This window comes from Ictidomys tridecemlineatus, chromosome 8, assembly GCF_052094955.1.
Source record: "Ictidomys tridecemlineatus isolate mIctTri1 chromosome 8, mIctTri1.hap1, whole genome shotgun sequence".
Taxonomy (NCBI): domain Eukaryota; kingdom Metazoa; phylum Chordata; class Mammalia; order Rodentia; family Sciuridae; genus Ictidomys; species Ictidomys tridecemlineatus.
The window spans coordinates 26,035,086-26,051,067 of NC_135484.1; the positions used below are offsets into that span (position 1 = coordinate 26,035,086).

General features: G+C 39.4%; 1 protein-coding gene across 5 annotated transcripts in view; it reads left to right on the top strand.

Annotated features, from left to right (window-relative positions):
- Positions 1 to 15,982, top strand: part of Nhsl1 (NHS like 1) — a 238,909-nt gene that overhangs the window by 136,012 nt on the left and 86,915 nt on the right. The gene's annotated exons all lie outside the window — the stretch shown is intronic.

Sequence of the window (15,982 nt, forward strand, 5' to 3'; positions counted from 1 at the left end):
GGTAAATGTAGAAATAGTTTACAGCTGTAGGATGAGCCCTATTAGAGAAGTTTTCATATCATGAGTTGTTCGTGTACAAAGTTTGAATGAGTAGAAGGGAATGAAGGAGTCCATCGCTTTAAGCTTTAATATGTGAATTCAGAAATTAAAGTAATTTTACTGTAGAATATGCTTCTTGTTCTAGCTACATATGAATTACAGTACTTCCTGAGTACAGTAAGATGATGTATAATGAGTATGTTTAGTGATTCCCTGATGTGTATGCTCTCCTTTTAGGCGATTATTTTTTCTTCCAACTTTATTTTTTTTTTTTTAACTTTTGTCACAATGTGATTAATTTAGGCGTGTCAGAGTGGTTTTCTATGAGATCGTTGAAGTGAGGGACTTAGGATGAATTTCCCTGGAACTTAAGTAGATTATTTTGCTCATATCTTTCAGTGTATGTCATTATGTTGAAGGGAAGCTCTTGACCACATTGCAATTTTTGGAGATAAAGTGGTCCTGGCGTGTTTGCACTTTCGATTGCTCCTTTGTTCTCAAAGTTTGTTAATGAGGAATCGACATGGATTCTGTTGTCTTAGCCTTTATGGTTTTAACCCTAATTTGATATCTTAATACTCTCCTGAGTCATTAATGTTATACTTTGAGCTGGGGATATTTGTTTACAGAGTAGGTACAAGTTGATAAAATCAAGGGTTAAGAACAAAAAGGAAATCACATTTTTTCTCCCTAAACATTAAATTAATTCTTACTCTAGGGAAATGACCTTGGATATATCTGAAAAATAATTTTAGATGAAGGGAGTTATGAGTTCTCTTGAAATGTTCTTAAACTTTTTTTTTTTAACTCCTCAACAACAATGATAAAAGTTTAACTTTAAAGAGTCAATAGCATTATTGGATAGAAGTGAATGGTAACAGTGTAATTTCCACGGTGCAGTTGAAATCATTATGATCCAATGATAGCTCAAGGTTTTGGACTTTTAATTGAATGCAGGTGTGGAGTGGTTATTGGGTATGACTTCTGTAGCATCCACATATTTTCTCCACCCATTACCTTAACAGCAATTTTACTTTATGAAAGAATCTATCAATTTTGTGGACTCTTGGTTTCCATAGTAACTTAGGAAATTTTGGAAAATTAAGTGCATGGCATGTGATGACAATGGAGTACTTCCAGGCTGATGTGTTTTCTAACCTGGAATCTACATACTGCTCAAAGCCCACTTTCTGATCTCCCAGCAGTTAGGACAGACTGTGGACATTTTATTGTCTACCTATGGTTTATAGCCTCTTGGATTACAATTATAATTTTTAGGTCATCCTTTGTACTACCTACTGAGGCAAACCCTAATAGTTGAACACAGCTATTAAGAGTTAACACTTGTTGATGGCTGGTGTTCTTACTTTGGAAAAGAGGCTTTCAATTGTTGGCCTGTTTCTATTGCTACCCCAGGTCCTGGGGGCTATTGAGCTTGTGATTGTGGTTAGCACTGGCCTTAAAGGAAACAGGTTGCCCTTCTTTTGGCTTAAATCATGTTCCTGCATGATTTCTTGTGGTTCTGAAACAAAACATTCTAATCAAGATAGCTTCTTACATTGATTCAGGTTTTTCGTTTCTTCATGAGACAATTTTTTCTCAAGTCAGTATTTTGCCAATTTGGTGGTTAGTGAAGTGTCTTTATAGATGACGCTGGACATGGTGGCGCACACCTGGAATCCCAGCAGCTTGGGAGTCTGAGGCAGAAGGACTGAAATTTCAAAGCTAGCCCAGCAATTTAGCGAAGCTCTAAGCAACTTATTTATACCCTGTCTCAAAAAAAAAAAAAAAAAAATGGTAGGTGGGGGTGGCGCTGGGGATGTGGCTTAGTGGTTGGGTGCCCTGGGGTTCAATCCCTCATTCATTAAAAAAAAAAGAAGAAGAAGAGGAGGGAGGGAAGTCATCTTTGTCTTTACTGTTGCTCTAATATCTGCTACAGCTGCAGTCACTCTTTGCTGTTGCCATTGAAGTATCTCAGAAACATTTTCTCCATCCAAATGTATTTTGTTGGAGCAACATCTGAGCCCCCTGTCCTTGGGAAGATGTTCTCTAAAGTCCTGCCAAGGTCCCTATGGTGAACAGAGGCATGGTATACTGTCCCTTCAAAGTATAATCAATGATCCATTGTGGCCTGAGAAAAGAGTTTTTGGCTAATCAAGTAATCTGATTAATAACAAACTACCATGTGTGTATAGTTAATACATATCCTCAGATTATTCACACATTAATATACAATGTTTTTACCACAAAAAAAAATACATGGAACATAATTATTTCTAAGATGGTTCAGAATGTTAAGTTTCATTTTTGTTTCTTGTTTTTCTTTTCTTGGTGGGGGCCCAAGTCTCACTGTGTCACTGAAGCTGAACTTGAACTTGTAGACCCAAGTGATCCTTTCACCTCCTGAATAGCTGGGACTCCAGACAGCTGTTGCCAGAGCCAGCTGAATATAAATTCCTTAATTATAGTACATCATCTTCATCTTTATAAATATTACCTTTGCAGTGCTTTCCTAACTGTGGTAAAGACATTTTTAAAAAATTCTAATCCATCACAGACTTATACTTCATAAAACTTAAAATCATGTGCTTGAGTGGTATCACCACAATGTCATAAAGCTTAGAGAGCCTTTATATATTCATCTCATTTTCTACTAATTTTCTTGTAGAATGGTAGCAAGGATTACTGGTTCTGGTTAGTAGACAAATCTGTAGTGATTTTCTAGAGCCGTCATAACAAATCCATACTAAGTGAGTTGCTGATGATGGAAATTTCTTTCCTCACAATTCTAGAGGCTGGAAGTCTGAAATCAAGGTGTGGGCTCTAGGGGAGTCTTTACCTGGCTCTTCCAGTTTCTGGTGGCTCCAGGTATTCCAAGGCTTGGGGCAACATCACACCAATCTCTACCTCTGTCTTCACATGACCTTCTTTCTTGTGTTTCACTATGTCTCTGGGTCTGTGAGTCAAATGGCTCTTTTATAAGCATACTGGTTATTGAATTTAGGGCCCACCCTAATCCAGTGTCTCCCCTCACTTTGCCTGATTATATTTACAAAGACCTATTTCTATGTATGGGCCTATTCTGAAGTGCCAGGTAGACATGGATTCTGGGGGGACACCTTACATACAACTCACTATGCACAAAGTAACATGGACCAAAGGTCATTTTATAGGAGGTATGTCTAGTGAGGAACTGAAAGAATGACCTTCCACCATGCTGCTTTACAATACATTTGGAACCAGTAGCAATACAAGCCTAAGACAAGCTTGTATGGAGATGGGTTGAAATCTACCCCTTATGACCCGTCATGCAAAAGAAAATGTTGCCTCTTATTTCCTTTAAATGATCCAGTTTCCTTCATGAACTCTTATCCTGCTGAGAGGGGGGAAAACAAAAACAAAATTGAACTCAGCTCACTGCAGTCAACTCGGTATGAGCCAAAACTTTCAATGGTTGCATTAAACAACTCCGGCTGTTGGATGACTCAGGCTTTCAGAATTCTCCTGCTTATTCTCCTTCTGAGTTTTAAAAATAAGGTAGTATTTTTAAAAATGATGCTCCTATTAATATGGAAAGGATTAATACATACATATTTTTGTGCTCTATGTTTTATGAGCTTCATGGACCTTAAGTTGAATTTAATATTGACTTTTCCCTGCCCTGCTTCTGCATTTTCTCTGGGTTTCCCCTTGCCCCCCTTTTCCTTTTTTGATGCTGGGGTTGCGCACAGAGCCCCCACAGATGCTAGGCAAGTGCTCCACCACTGAACCCTTCATTTTAAAACTGGTTTGGGAATTTGAAAACTGGTTTGGTGTTGGGAAGGTTCTTTCCCTTTCTCAGCTTCCGTGTGTCTTCTAAGATCTAGAAATATAGTTTCATGGAGCAGGAACGTGTTGAATGCTGTGGAGTTGGGTGTGTCGCAGCTGCCTGCGTGCTTTGCATGATAGGGTCCTGTCTATACCCTTTTCTGCTTCACAAGTTACAGATTTAGGAAAGCCTTTGGGTTGTCTAATAATAGCAAAGAGTTATGTTGGAGATTACAGCTAGGAACAATCTCAGGCATGTGCTTCTGCTCCCACAAGGGCAGTTCATGGGTGGACACTCTGCCCCCCTTCCTCTGTGTGCACCATGCAGACAGTGCAGGCCTCTTTCCAGTTGTCTCGTGTATGTTGTGTATGTAAAAGAATTCCTTAGATTCTTTTCTTGGCAGCATTTGGGAAATAATGTCAGGAATCAGAAACAGATTTGTTATTTCTGTGCTGAAACAAGTGTATTTTTCAAGTGAGCTAGAAAGCCACATTTGTTCTGGAGGGTCCCTGGCTCCTTCTTAAAGCTGCTCATAACCTGTCAAGTAAGCACTGAGCAAAGCATGTGCTATTTGACTCTTTGATTCTGAGCCTCGTTTTGAAGCAGACTTTTAAAAACCAAAACGCAAAGGGTCCCTGTGAATATCACATCTGTGTGACTCTGGATATTTTATTATCATACATTCAGAATTTGAGTTTTTTTTAAAATAAATTAGCATATTTTGGAACCATCATTCCGCAAGTCTTCCCTATTCTTGCAACCTGTACTCGTTTAAAAATTGCATGTAATTATTAGCCAGTGATCTATAACCACCAACAGGAATTCACATTTGCTCAATCTGCAATTTAAAGTAGTGCTTTTAGTAAACACACTGATGATAACTTGCATTTCTCAAACTGGAGGGGAGAGACATTGAAATGTAATAACCCAAGCAAAGCTAGCCCTTTCTTTAGTCTTTCTTTTGAAAGACTATTTCTTTACCATACTTTCTAGCTCCCATTCTTCTTTCACAAATAGTAAAATTCTGGTATTAAAATATGAATGTTGAAGTAGAAAACAAATCAGCATGCTGAATAGATCATGTAATAATTATAAACTAGGAGATGCTGTTCTTAAGGGCTGAAAGAGCAAAGAGTATTTGACAAATTTTTCTGTCTAGTGCATTAAACTTGGGATTCCCTGTTTCTGGGGCTGCTCTGTATAAGGATAAATCTCTGAGTAATTTGGTAGAACTGAATCAGATGACTTGGATTAGTGAAGGCACTGGCCCCATTCTTGATACTCTGGTCCCATTCTTATTTTTCTTTCCTCTATTTTCGGATTTTTATGCCTGTCTTTGTTAGTTTTTTCTTCCCCCCCTCTTAGCTGTCTTTCTCAGTGATTGCTGTTTGGGAAAGTTGTATTGTACCCAAGCTATATTGAATTCCCTCAGGATGAAGATGTGATAATAGCCCACCTGCATTAGTAAAGGTGATAGTTAATGGGCTGAGGCACACGGATCAGTATAAAGGCACTTTAAATTACCACTCAGGACATCATGTTGTCACCAACATACAGGCACAAAACAATACAGGACATATAATTCTCTATTTTAAACATCAGAAGAAAATACTGCTGAAAACCATCAAAGGATGTTTTTTTGCATGATTAAACAGCTTGGTAAGATGTGGTATGGGGAGGTGGTGCTGGTAGAGAATGGCTATTCTTAAATTAGAAAATAAATTACTTTATAAAATCACACCTAGCAATTAAATTTAAAATCAAGAGGTTTTAATTCGACCGGCAGTATGGCAACAGACTCTGGTATAATGCCACCAGTGTTCATCTTTTGTCTGGTTACTATGTGACATTTATCAGTTTTTGTTAACTTAGGTTGGATTTAGATTCTTCTTCTTCATCACCACCACCTCCAGGTACCATTTGATTGTGGTCAGTCTTGAGAGCCATTGAACAACAGGCCATGCTGACTTGACTGTGTTTTAATTTAGGGAGGATGCATCAGAGAAGCACTCGTTCCCACTTTTTCTTTGGAATGCCTTTTTATAACAAATAGATATAAATAGCATAAAAGCGAGCTTTAGGAACCATGAGTTGAAACATGATTTACATGAATTTATATTTATACAGATAACAGTTTTCAAAAGATTGGATTATGTATTACATGTTTGTTCTCAGGAAATTTTGCAAGACAGCATTTGAAAACAAGACAGGCTCTCCTTTGATGACCGCAGGAGGCCATTTATGTTCTTTATTGCTTTGTTTCACTGAGTGAAGGGCACATACTTCAGTGCTACTGAAACCTTCAGAATAAAAGTTGTCACAAAGGCTGTGCCTTCCTGAGGGAACAGAAGTTGGGGACACAGATGATGGAAGGGTGAACTGGGATTTGGTGAGGGGTCATTCTGGGTAGGGAAGGCAGAGGATTCAGAGAATCGCACCCAGTGAGCCAGGCGGGTGCCCAGGAGATTCCTGTGAAGATAGAAGCCCGAATGGCAAACTGGATTCTACCTGTTGACAGGGCTGACTTTTCTATCATCCTGTCATTCTTAGAAAATGGAAAAGGAACCTTAGAAAAATGCCTAAAAAAAATTAGCTTGGAAGAGGGCATGACAGAAGAAAAAGAAGTATGTGGAGCCTGGCAAGGTGGTGTGCATGCCTGTAATCCCAGTGGCTGGGGAGGCTGAGGCAGGAGGATCAAAAGTTCAAAGCCAGCCTCAGCAATTGAGCGAGGCCCTAAGCAACTCAGTTAGACCCTGTCTCTAAATAAAACATAAAAAAGGTCTGAGGATATGGTTTAGTGGTTTAGTGTTCCTGGGTTCAATCAATACCTGGTACCAAAAAAAAAAAAAAAGTATGTAGAGGCACATGGTACCAAGGGGAGGGTGCAGGTACTCACTCTCCTTCCTATGCCAGCTCTTACAAATTTGCAGTTCTGCTTCATCCAGACCCTTTCCTAATTTTAACAGGACTGAGAAAGCTCTGGTCCAGTATTTTATACTCCCCTTCTGCCAATATTATCCTGAAGGCTAATTTATATTTCTAAATTTATCCAGAATTTGCTGATATTTCTAAATGCTCCTGAAATTAATCAGATCTGACCAAAATATATTAATGAGATTTTGAGTGTACATGTTAACTCACAGGATCTTGATGGGCACTTACTTTGTGGCAGGTACAACCCTACCACCAGGAGAGCCTCCATCTCATCCCTGATGCTCTGAAGTTCTCTCCCTGGCCCTAGTCTCTTTGCTTCTCAAGACTTCTGGTGGCTTTCCCATCCACTCTAAAGGTGTTGCTTGTACCAGCTTTGGGGATTCTTCTTCCTTCAAGATTGACTTTGGGAAGAAAGCAAAGGCAGAGACTTTTCTTTTTTGGTACTGGGGATTGAACCCAGGGGCACTGAACCACTGAGGCACATCCCTGGCCCTTTTTACTTTTTATTTTGAGACAGGGTCTTGCTAAGTTCCTTGGGGTCTTGATAAATTGCTGAGGCTGCCCTTGAACTTGTATTCCTCCTGCCTCAGCCTCCCTCATCACTGGGATTACAGGTGTGTGCCACCATGCCTGAATGCCAGAGACTTTATGAGGGATTTTCTGCTAATCATGACCTAAATATCAAAAATAGTTAACTTAGGTTAGTGAGGGAGATTCACAAATTCCAGCTGTATCCATTAACCAAATAAACTCATCCTTTGAGTAAAGATACCCTTAACTATGAGAATAGAATCTACCTAACAAAATTCTGAAGTTTCAGTAATTTACGTAAGATGCTAGGTATTTTCTCAGAAGCATATAATAATATTATTTAAATTTGACCTAGTGTTTTTAAAAAAAGTTGCTGATTAGGTTACTTGGGGTTTTGAAAGACTGGTTTGTGCCATAATTTGCAATTATGGTATTTCTGCATAGTGAGAAAGGCAGATGTATTTCTCATCACAGCATAGTTACATCAACCTTTGAAAAGTTTTCTGAACTTGGAGTTCTAGAAATACATCCAGATGAATACAAGGTATTATAAGTCTGATATAATGGCAAATGAGCATTGTAGCAACAAATATTTTCAAAGGTATGTGAACCAGAAAGAGTGTCCCAACCCTGTTCTGACTGCCTCGATGGAAGTGATTGCTGCCACTGTGATCAAGGTAAAACCTTTACATCTTAGAAATGTTTTCTGGCAGAATAAATATTTGATAAAAATTTAAAGCAACATTTGGACTGCTCAGTTGGTGGTTTTTATAAAAGTACTTCATTTTTATAAAATATTTCCAGAGCTAAATGAGAAAAATACGTAGGTGAAAAGTTTCATCTGTACATAAGTGAATTGTGTTCGTCGTCTTTGGTTTTTTTTGTATTGGTAAATGAACCCAGGGGCACTCTGCCACTGAGCTACATCTCCGGCCTTTTAAACAGTTTTTAAAAACTTTGAGCCAGGGTCTTGTTAAGTTGCCCAGGCTTTTCTTGAATGTGGGATCCTCCTTCCTCAGCCTCCCAAATAACTGGGATTGCTGGCGTGAGCCACCACGCCTGCCTCAGTTTGCTATTTGTCATTATTTTCAGAGTTGGATCTGAGACTCCTACAGAGACGGCTGCTTTTTCAGCCACCTACTAGAGAACATCTCATGCTGCCCATCCAATGCCTTTTCTGCTTCCCACAGAATGTTCTGTTGGCAGGACAAATATTATAAATGGTTATCTGTGCATTTTCACTTATGATAACAAATTTGGCTGAAAATGAGTTTGTCTTAGTTGTTCCCTGGCCCTCACTCACCTTCATGAAACTGCAAAATGGATCCATTGTTGGTGTGTTATCTGCAAAACATAGTGCCTGTGAGCTGGGAGCAGACTGGAGCTCCTAAAATAGATGGGACTCTTTTGGCACATGACATCACGAAGGGTTCTTCCAGACCGCTCTTTTGGACTAGGTTTGATGAGGTTTCCCTTCATTTTTCTCTTTCCCTCTTTTCACCTTTGGAAAGTGAGCGTCCAGCCCTGTGCCTGAAGAGCAACTGTCTTTCTGTACTTTGGGTTTGACACTGACCTCCAGCAACTCAATGTGATGTCTAAAATTGGGTCAAACTAAAGATGCCCTGTAGAGAAACGAGAAACACACTGCCTACCAGAGCAGAGTTGTCCTCACTGCATGAGAATCTAACTTTAAGATAATGCTCCAGTCAGGGCCAAGAGTCCTTTGCTGTTTTCCTGTAAGGAAATCTAGTATTTGGTATATATTGGTAACTCCAATTTTTTTTATCCCTGACCTAGACCCCTCCCCTAAACTTGAAATATATTCAGCTGACCACTCCACTTTGTAGCCTGGATATTGACATGAACACATCAAGACTCGTGATCAACCTCCCCACCACTCCCAAACACTTCTCTTCCACTGTAACTTTCCTCATTGCAGCAGTAAACCCATCTTGCCATTTGTTTAGGCCCCAAACCTTGAAGTCATGTTTGGCTCCCTTTTCTGATTTACGCCACATTCAGTTGTCAGAAAGTCCTGTTCATGCCACCTTTAAAAATTTTCCTGTAATCTCACTGCCTCTTATCTTTTTCACTGCTGCCGGCCTGGCCTGAGTCTCCCCTGAGTCTATGATAATCGTTTCCTTGACACCCATGTTCAACCTAGTAGCCAGAGTAAATCTCTTAAGACAAGTGAGATCGTGCCGCTCTGTTGCTTAAAACCTCATTTCTCTCAGAGTAAAAGCTCATGTTGGCAATTTCTCTTAGAAAGTATCAATCATAGACCTGGACTACAGCACAGGTGCTTTTCTAAGCTACAGAACTTGCATCTGATCCTTTAGTCTGGCAGAGAATGGACAGTTTTCCCTGCTACAACACAGTCCCTGGTGAGCTGAGTTCTTGTTTGGTGTTGGTAGAAGGTATCCTCTTTATCAAGATTCCATGTTTCTCACGGTGTAAGTGAAGATCATTCCACCCATCTCATTAAAAGTAGCAATCTGTGTACTAAATGCAGTTATGGAGATTTACCTTTGGGCTTTATTTTAATACACTTGATGGAGTGTCTTTTGGAATTTTGAAAAATGGATTCCTATGGCTTTATTGATAGAGATCGAATTAGAACTAGACAGGGCGCCTGTCCAAGCTGGAGAGCTAATCTCAGTGTCTCAAAAGCAAGTTCAATTTTATCTGCATCTGTTGTGCTGAGGTTGGTGTGTGATAACATACCAAAAAGTCCTCTGATGAGAAATGTAGGGTATCACCCTTTCAAAGCACCCTGGTTTTTCCTTTCATAGCATTATTTAAGCTCAGTGAGCATGATTTGCATGTTCTTCGGAACACAAACCACTTGTTGAGTGATAGGGATGTACTGGGGTGTTTTGGCTTCCTACTAGATTCTAAGCCCCTTGAGGGATCCTAATAGGTAATTGTCAATTAAATGAGTGACACATTAGTATAATTTGGGTGAGAAGGGCTTTTTATGAAAACAAATGTTTTTGTTGTTGTTGTTTTGTTTTGCATAGCTTGAGGTAGAAAAGTGGGTTTTACTACTTTCAGTGGTACTGAAAACATGCAAGCAATAAGTAAAGCAGAGCAAGGAAGATTTTAACTTTCTGACTCTTATTTTCTAGAGCAACCCCATAGAAAGAGCTAGTGGAACATTTTAATCACTAATGGCTTATAAGAAGGGAACTGGCCATAAGGAGAAAAGAATGTATTTCTAGAAATTGAAACATTCAGAACAAATGAATTTGGGCTCTGTGGTGATTGGGAGGAGGTGGCATGGCCCAGGCACCTTCATGGTCCTTGAGGTGGGAGGTCATCCTGTGGAAAATGACCAGTTTCCTGCTGGCTTCTCTCAAGCGCAGCCCTGAGGTGATCCCACTTCTCCAGTGAAGGATTGAGGATTTTCCCACTCAGGGGAGACACGCTCTTTGTCCAAGCCCTATCCTCCCCCCCTGGGTTTTCAGCATTTGAAAAAATACTCCAATTTATAGTCTCATCAGTGGGCAATCGATCAAAAGAAAAAACATACTTTTTAGAACCATGGAAGAATACTTTTCTCTTAGAACTATTTAGTATGTGATTTTTTTCATATAATATACATTTGACTAGTCATTGTACTTTTATTTCATTTGGTCTTCCTACCCCTGTTCTAAATTTTTAGATCCGCTGGATTGTTTTGTAGAGTTCTACTGTACCACTCTCTTTTTTCATTAGAACATTCGTTCTCCATTTTCTCTATAAATATGTTTACAGTCTGGTAAGTGTCCTCCTAGAAGTGCTCTGGTAACATCTGTGGGGTGACTAAGTGCTTTACTGCATTAGGGGCTTTTTTCCTTGCCCTTTATCTCTGAATTGTTAGTGAATACTAAAAGTCGTAGGGACTTCTGACCTCTCTTAGCTTCTCCTTTCAGCTTCTGTCTTCTAAAGAAGACCCAACATTTCAATGCCCATCAGAAATCTTAGTAAATGACACACTCAGGATGAGCCTGAACGCACCCAAGATGTTTTTAACTGTGAGTAAAACTTTTGCATGTGAAGTAGCAGACCCTTCAGCTAGGAATAGGGTGTTTCAGACACTGGAGTGGTCAGTTACTGACTCTGAGGAAGCCACTCAGAGCCACTTCTACCATCTAATAAGTGGAAGTGACTGCCTTGCATATTGGAAGGGGTGATCTTGTGGGGGATCAAACAAAATACAGTGCCTAGAATGACGGGAAAACTAGGAATCCTCTTTGTCTTCTCTTACACTTACTATCAGTTCCACCTCGTTAACTTGTTATGTCCATCATCCTATACGTAGGACATGTCATAATGGGTGTGTTCCAGAACGAGTCTCTCTTCTCCTTTCCTGTGTCACCACTGACTCGTAGCAGCTGGTATCATTATTAGCAGAGACTCCTCTATCTTTTGAGTCTCGGTTAATTGTCTAGGCTCCCTTCTCTAAAATCTATCCAGAATGGGACTAGCAGACCACTGTGTATTTCTCCGCTGGTTAAAAATCACTCAGTCCCCAGCCACCACCAACCCCTTGCCCTCAGGATACAGCGTAATTCCCTTAACATGACACAGAGGGGCTCTTCGTGGGAGCTGCATCCCTATTTCCTCTTAAGCCTCTGTTTTCTCTAACTGGTTTTTCCCACTCCTTTCCCCTATTTTTGTTCACCTTTATTTGAACATTTCAGGACTCTGCCTGGAAGGATTCAGTGTCATGACTCACATGAATATTGGCTGAATCAATCCATTAATTGAAAATCTTTAAAAGTAGGAGGGAAAATTCTGATGTATCATCTGGTAGGTATGAGAAGCAAAATAGAACATGATAACCAGCTCCCTTGTAGAGAGTTATAAAGGACTTACACCAGGAATGCCACTGATCAGTTCTTCTCTGTAAATAATTAATAGGGAATTGAAATGCACACAGAATTTCAAGTAAGATTATTTATCTAGGAAAGAGAAATATCCATTCTAAGACATCCTGTAACAATTAGGGGTTTACCTGTAAAACGGTCATTGGGATACATGCAATACCACAATGATCTATGAGAAAATTGACCTAGATCTTGTCAATGACAGCCAAGTGCTCAAGTTCAGGACTGTAACATTTATTACTTGGAATGATGGTGCAACCTGAAAATGTGAGCTCATTAAAGAAAAGTATAGAGAAATAATTTAACAATTCATTTATAACAGTTCAGGCTGTGGTAACAAAGTTTCATAGAATGGGTAGTTTTTAAACAATAAAAAGTTTACTCCACATTTCTGGAGGCTGGAAGTCTGAAATCAGGGTGCCAGTTTGGGTTCAGTGAGGTTCCTCGTTAGGAATGTGAACTACCACCTGCTATCTATATTGTCTCACAAAAAAGAGAAGGAAAGAACTCTCTGGGGTCCCATTTATAAACACACAAGTCCCATTTATAAAGGCTCCACCCTCATGACATAATTCCAAAAACCTTACATCCTAATATGATCCCATTCAAGGCTAGGATTCCAACATGTGAATTTAGGGGGAGACACAAATATTCAGTTCCTTGTGATCCATAATTGATTATTAAAATAAAATGGTCTATTTGAGTCTTCTGGAATGGAGAAATCTAAATAATGAGAAATTCCTTCCCCACTATACTAACTACAGTGGGCAGAAATTGGGGCCACCATGTCCTTTGTCCTGGGTGCCACACCTGTAGGATAAGAAGAGACTTTGCAGATGTAATCAAGGTTCTCATGACCTTCAAAGGGGTGATGAGTCGGGATTAACAAGGTGGGTCTCATGTTGTCATAGGAGCCTTTATAACAGGGCTGTCTCCCAGCTGATGGCAAAAGGGGATGTCCGGAGATTTTGAGCTGGGAGGGAGTCAGCAGCTGGTGATGGAGAAGGGCATTAGGGAGCCAGTCATACAAAGCACCCGAATTGTGCCGACAGCCTGAATCAAATTGGAATCGGATTCTACCTCACAGAGTCCAGGTCAAAGTGTAGGATAGCCCACACCTTGATTTAGGCCTTGTGTGCCCCTGTGCTAAGGTCCTAGCTAAGCCCACAGGACCATCAACCTACAGAACTGCGAGATAATAAGTGGGTATTATTTTACAGTGTTAAATTCATGGTAATTTGCTACAATAGCATTTGACATGGCTCTCATAAAGGCAAAATTAATTGAGAATGAGCTCTTAGAAAGAATATTGCTAACTAATACACCAATAAAACAAAAGTGGAGTTGAGGGATGGTAATAAATTGGTTTGGGAAACTTATATTAAGATTATATTAATAATTGGTTTGGGAAACTTATATTAAGATTATATTAATAATTGGTTTGGGAAACTTATATTAAGAAATGGAAGTCAAAGTTTTAATATTGAATTATACATCTGTATAGGGCCTTTATTTCTGGCTGATCCAAGATCTTTCTCTGAACTCTGGATATTATAGTCGATCCAAGGTGTGCTCCGGGTGTCTCAGACTTCTAAGGGTTTCAGTGGAAAAATCAACTAAAAGGATCCTACGCTATTATATGTTGACTTTGCACAGGAAAAGTTAACAATAATAAATCAAAGGATTGAAGATTGTTTTTGGTAGTAGAATATCAAAGGCTCATTCTCAGTTTTTCCAAGTGTTTTGTTGAAGTAGGACATTTGAGATGTTTACTTCTTCTTCACAATGTTTTTCTAATGTTTCCATATGAGAGCCAGACTCTTAGTCAAAGGCCTCCTCAAACTCAAATACTTGAAACATACTAATCTTTTGTTAATCAAAAGAGAGGATTTGATTTTGACTTCACTTTAAAAATTCTAGATCCCTTTGGTTGATACCCCACCTCACCCTATCTCAAATCCTCAGAAGTCTGAAACATATTCATGAGCACACCTTGGGCTGACTCTGATGTCCAGAGTTCAGAAAATCTTTTATTGTTGTTGTTTGGTGCTGGGGATTGGATTCAGGGATTGAGCTACATACCCAACCCTTTTTTATATTTTATTTAGAGACAGGATCATGCTGACTTGCTTAAGGGCAGTGCTAAGTTGCTAAGGCTGGCTTTGAACTCAAGATCCTCCTGCCTCAGTCTCCAGAGCCACTGGGATTTCAGTTGTGTGCCACTGTGCCTGGCTCAGAGAAAGATCTTGATCAGCCAGAAATAAAGACCCCATACAGGTGTACAAAAGGGCATTCAATTTAAGTGTTGGTCATGCAATTCAACATTAAAAGGCATTCATTTTAGTTGTCATGTGCAGGACAGGCAAAGACTTCAGTCTGGTCTTTGTCAGTGTGGTGAATTTGCCCATATTAAATATCAAAACAGTTGACTTAGTATCAAAAGTATTAAATCACTCACCTTTGGAATCTTTGTTCGCCTTAAGTGACTCCTACCTACATTTGCCTACAAAACAAATCATGAATTATGTATCTTAAATACCAGATCATGATCATGGATAATTCTGTGAATGACGAGTCAAAAAGGAGAATTCAAAAGACAGCCTAGAGATTACGAAAACTTGCAAGTATTTTTTTGCTTGCTTTGATTATTTTATATATTTAATAAATTTGAGAGATAATCTTTACTTTGGAAATAAATGTTAAGCGTTTCTTTTCTTTTAAGCTGGAGATTGAACCCAGGGCCTTGTACACGCTAAGCATATGGTCCACCCCATCCCAGCCCCCTGCCCTAAATGAGAGTTTTAGTTGATGTGGTACACATTAGTTTCACCAGTTAGATGTGATTTATTTACGTTTTTGTGCTTTTTAAAGCCCCTCTTCTTTATCTCAGCATGTTTATTCTTTTCTCAAGAAAACATTTATTTAGTATGAGAGGGCACCTACTGCGCAGGGTGTTTGGAGGTCAGGAGAGAAGGTAAACTGTCACTCCATTTCCTTTCTTCCTTGACCCTGAGTTGGCACAGTTGGTAACACAGATCTGCTTCCTTTATTTTCTCCTAAAACCCATCTCATACCTTCCTTTCAGATGGAAACTTGGTTCTTTCTCTCTATTCTACCATTCTTTTTTACTTAATCACTACAACTATTCTCTATTAGGAATGCATTTTAAAAAGTAGTACAAGACATAAAATCTCAGTGTTTTAGGCTTATCATGTGATCATCTGGAATTACTCATACAGACTTACAATTATGTCATACTTGCCTTCTCTACATAGTCATCCCATCGGAGTCCTATATGTGTAACTTACCAGTTTCTAGTAGATTATAAAACAGATTGGAATTTGGCCCATGTGCTATAGAGAAGGCACGTAGGAGGTAATGAGTGAGTAAGGAGTGAGGCCTGGCATCCAGTTCACAGGCTCTTGTCTGGAGCTTTCTAATCACTAATGACTTTGGCTTAGCCAGGGAAGTACATGACAGTGAGGCAAGTCACTTAACTTCCCCAATTACAGTTCTTTCATCTATAAAACAGGGCATTCTGTAACTCCTAAGAGCTTTGTGAACTTTAAATGGGATAATGCATGCAAAGCTTGCCTGGAACTTGGCAAGACCCAATACTGTTAACTACTACTTTTCTTGCTGTCATATGTATGTGTTAAATGCTATGTGGCCTCTGAAAATCAGACTGGTGTTTGTCACACTGCAGTGCCAAAGAGGATCTTTTCACTTGGGGTTTTCATTTGCCTAAGTGGATTGGTAAAGGTCATAGTGTATACCCACTGCTTTCTACTGTTCATAT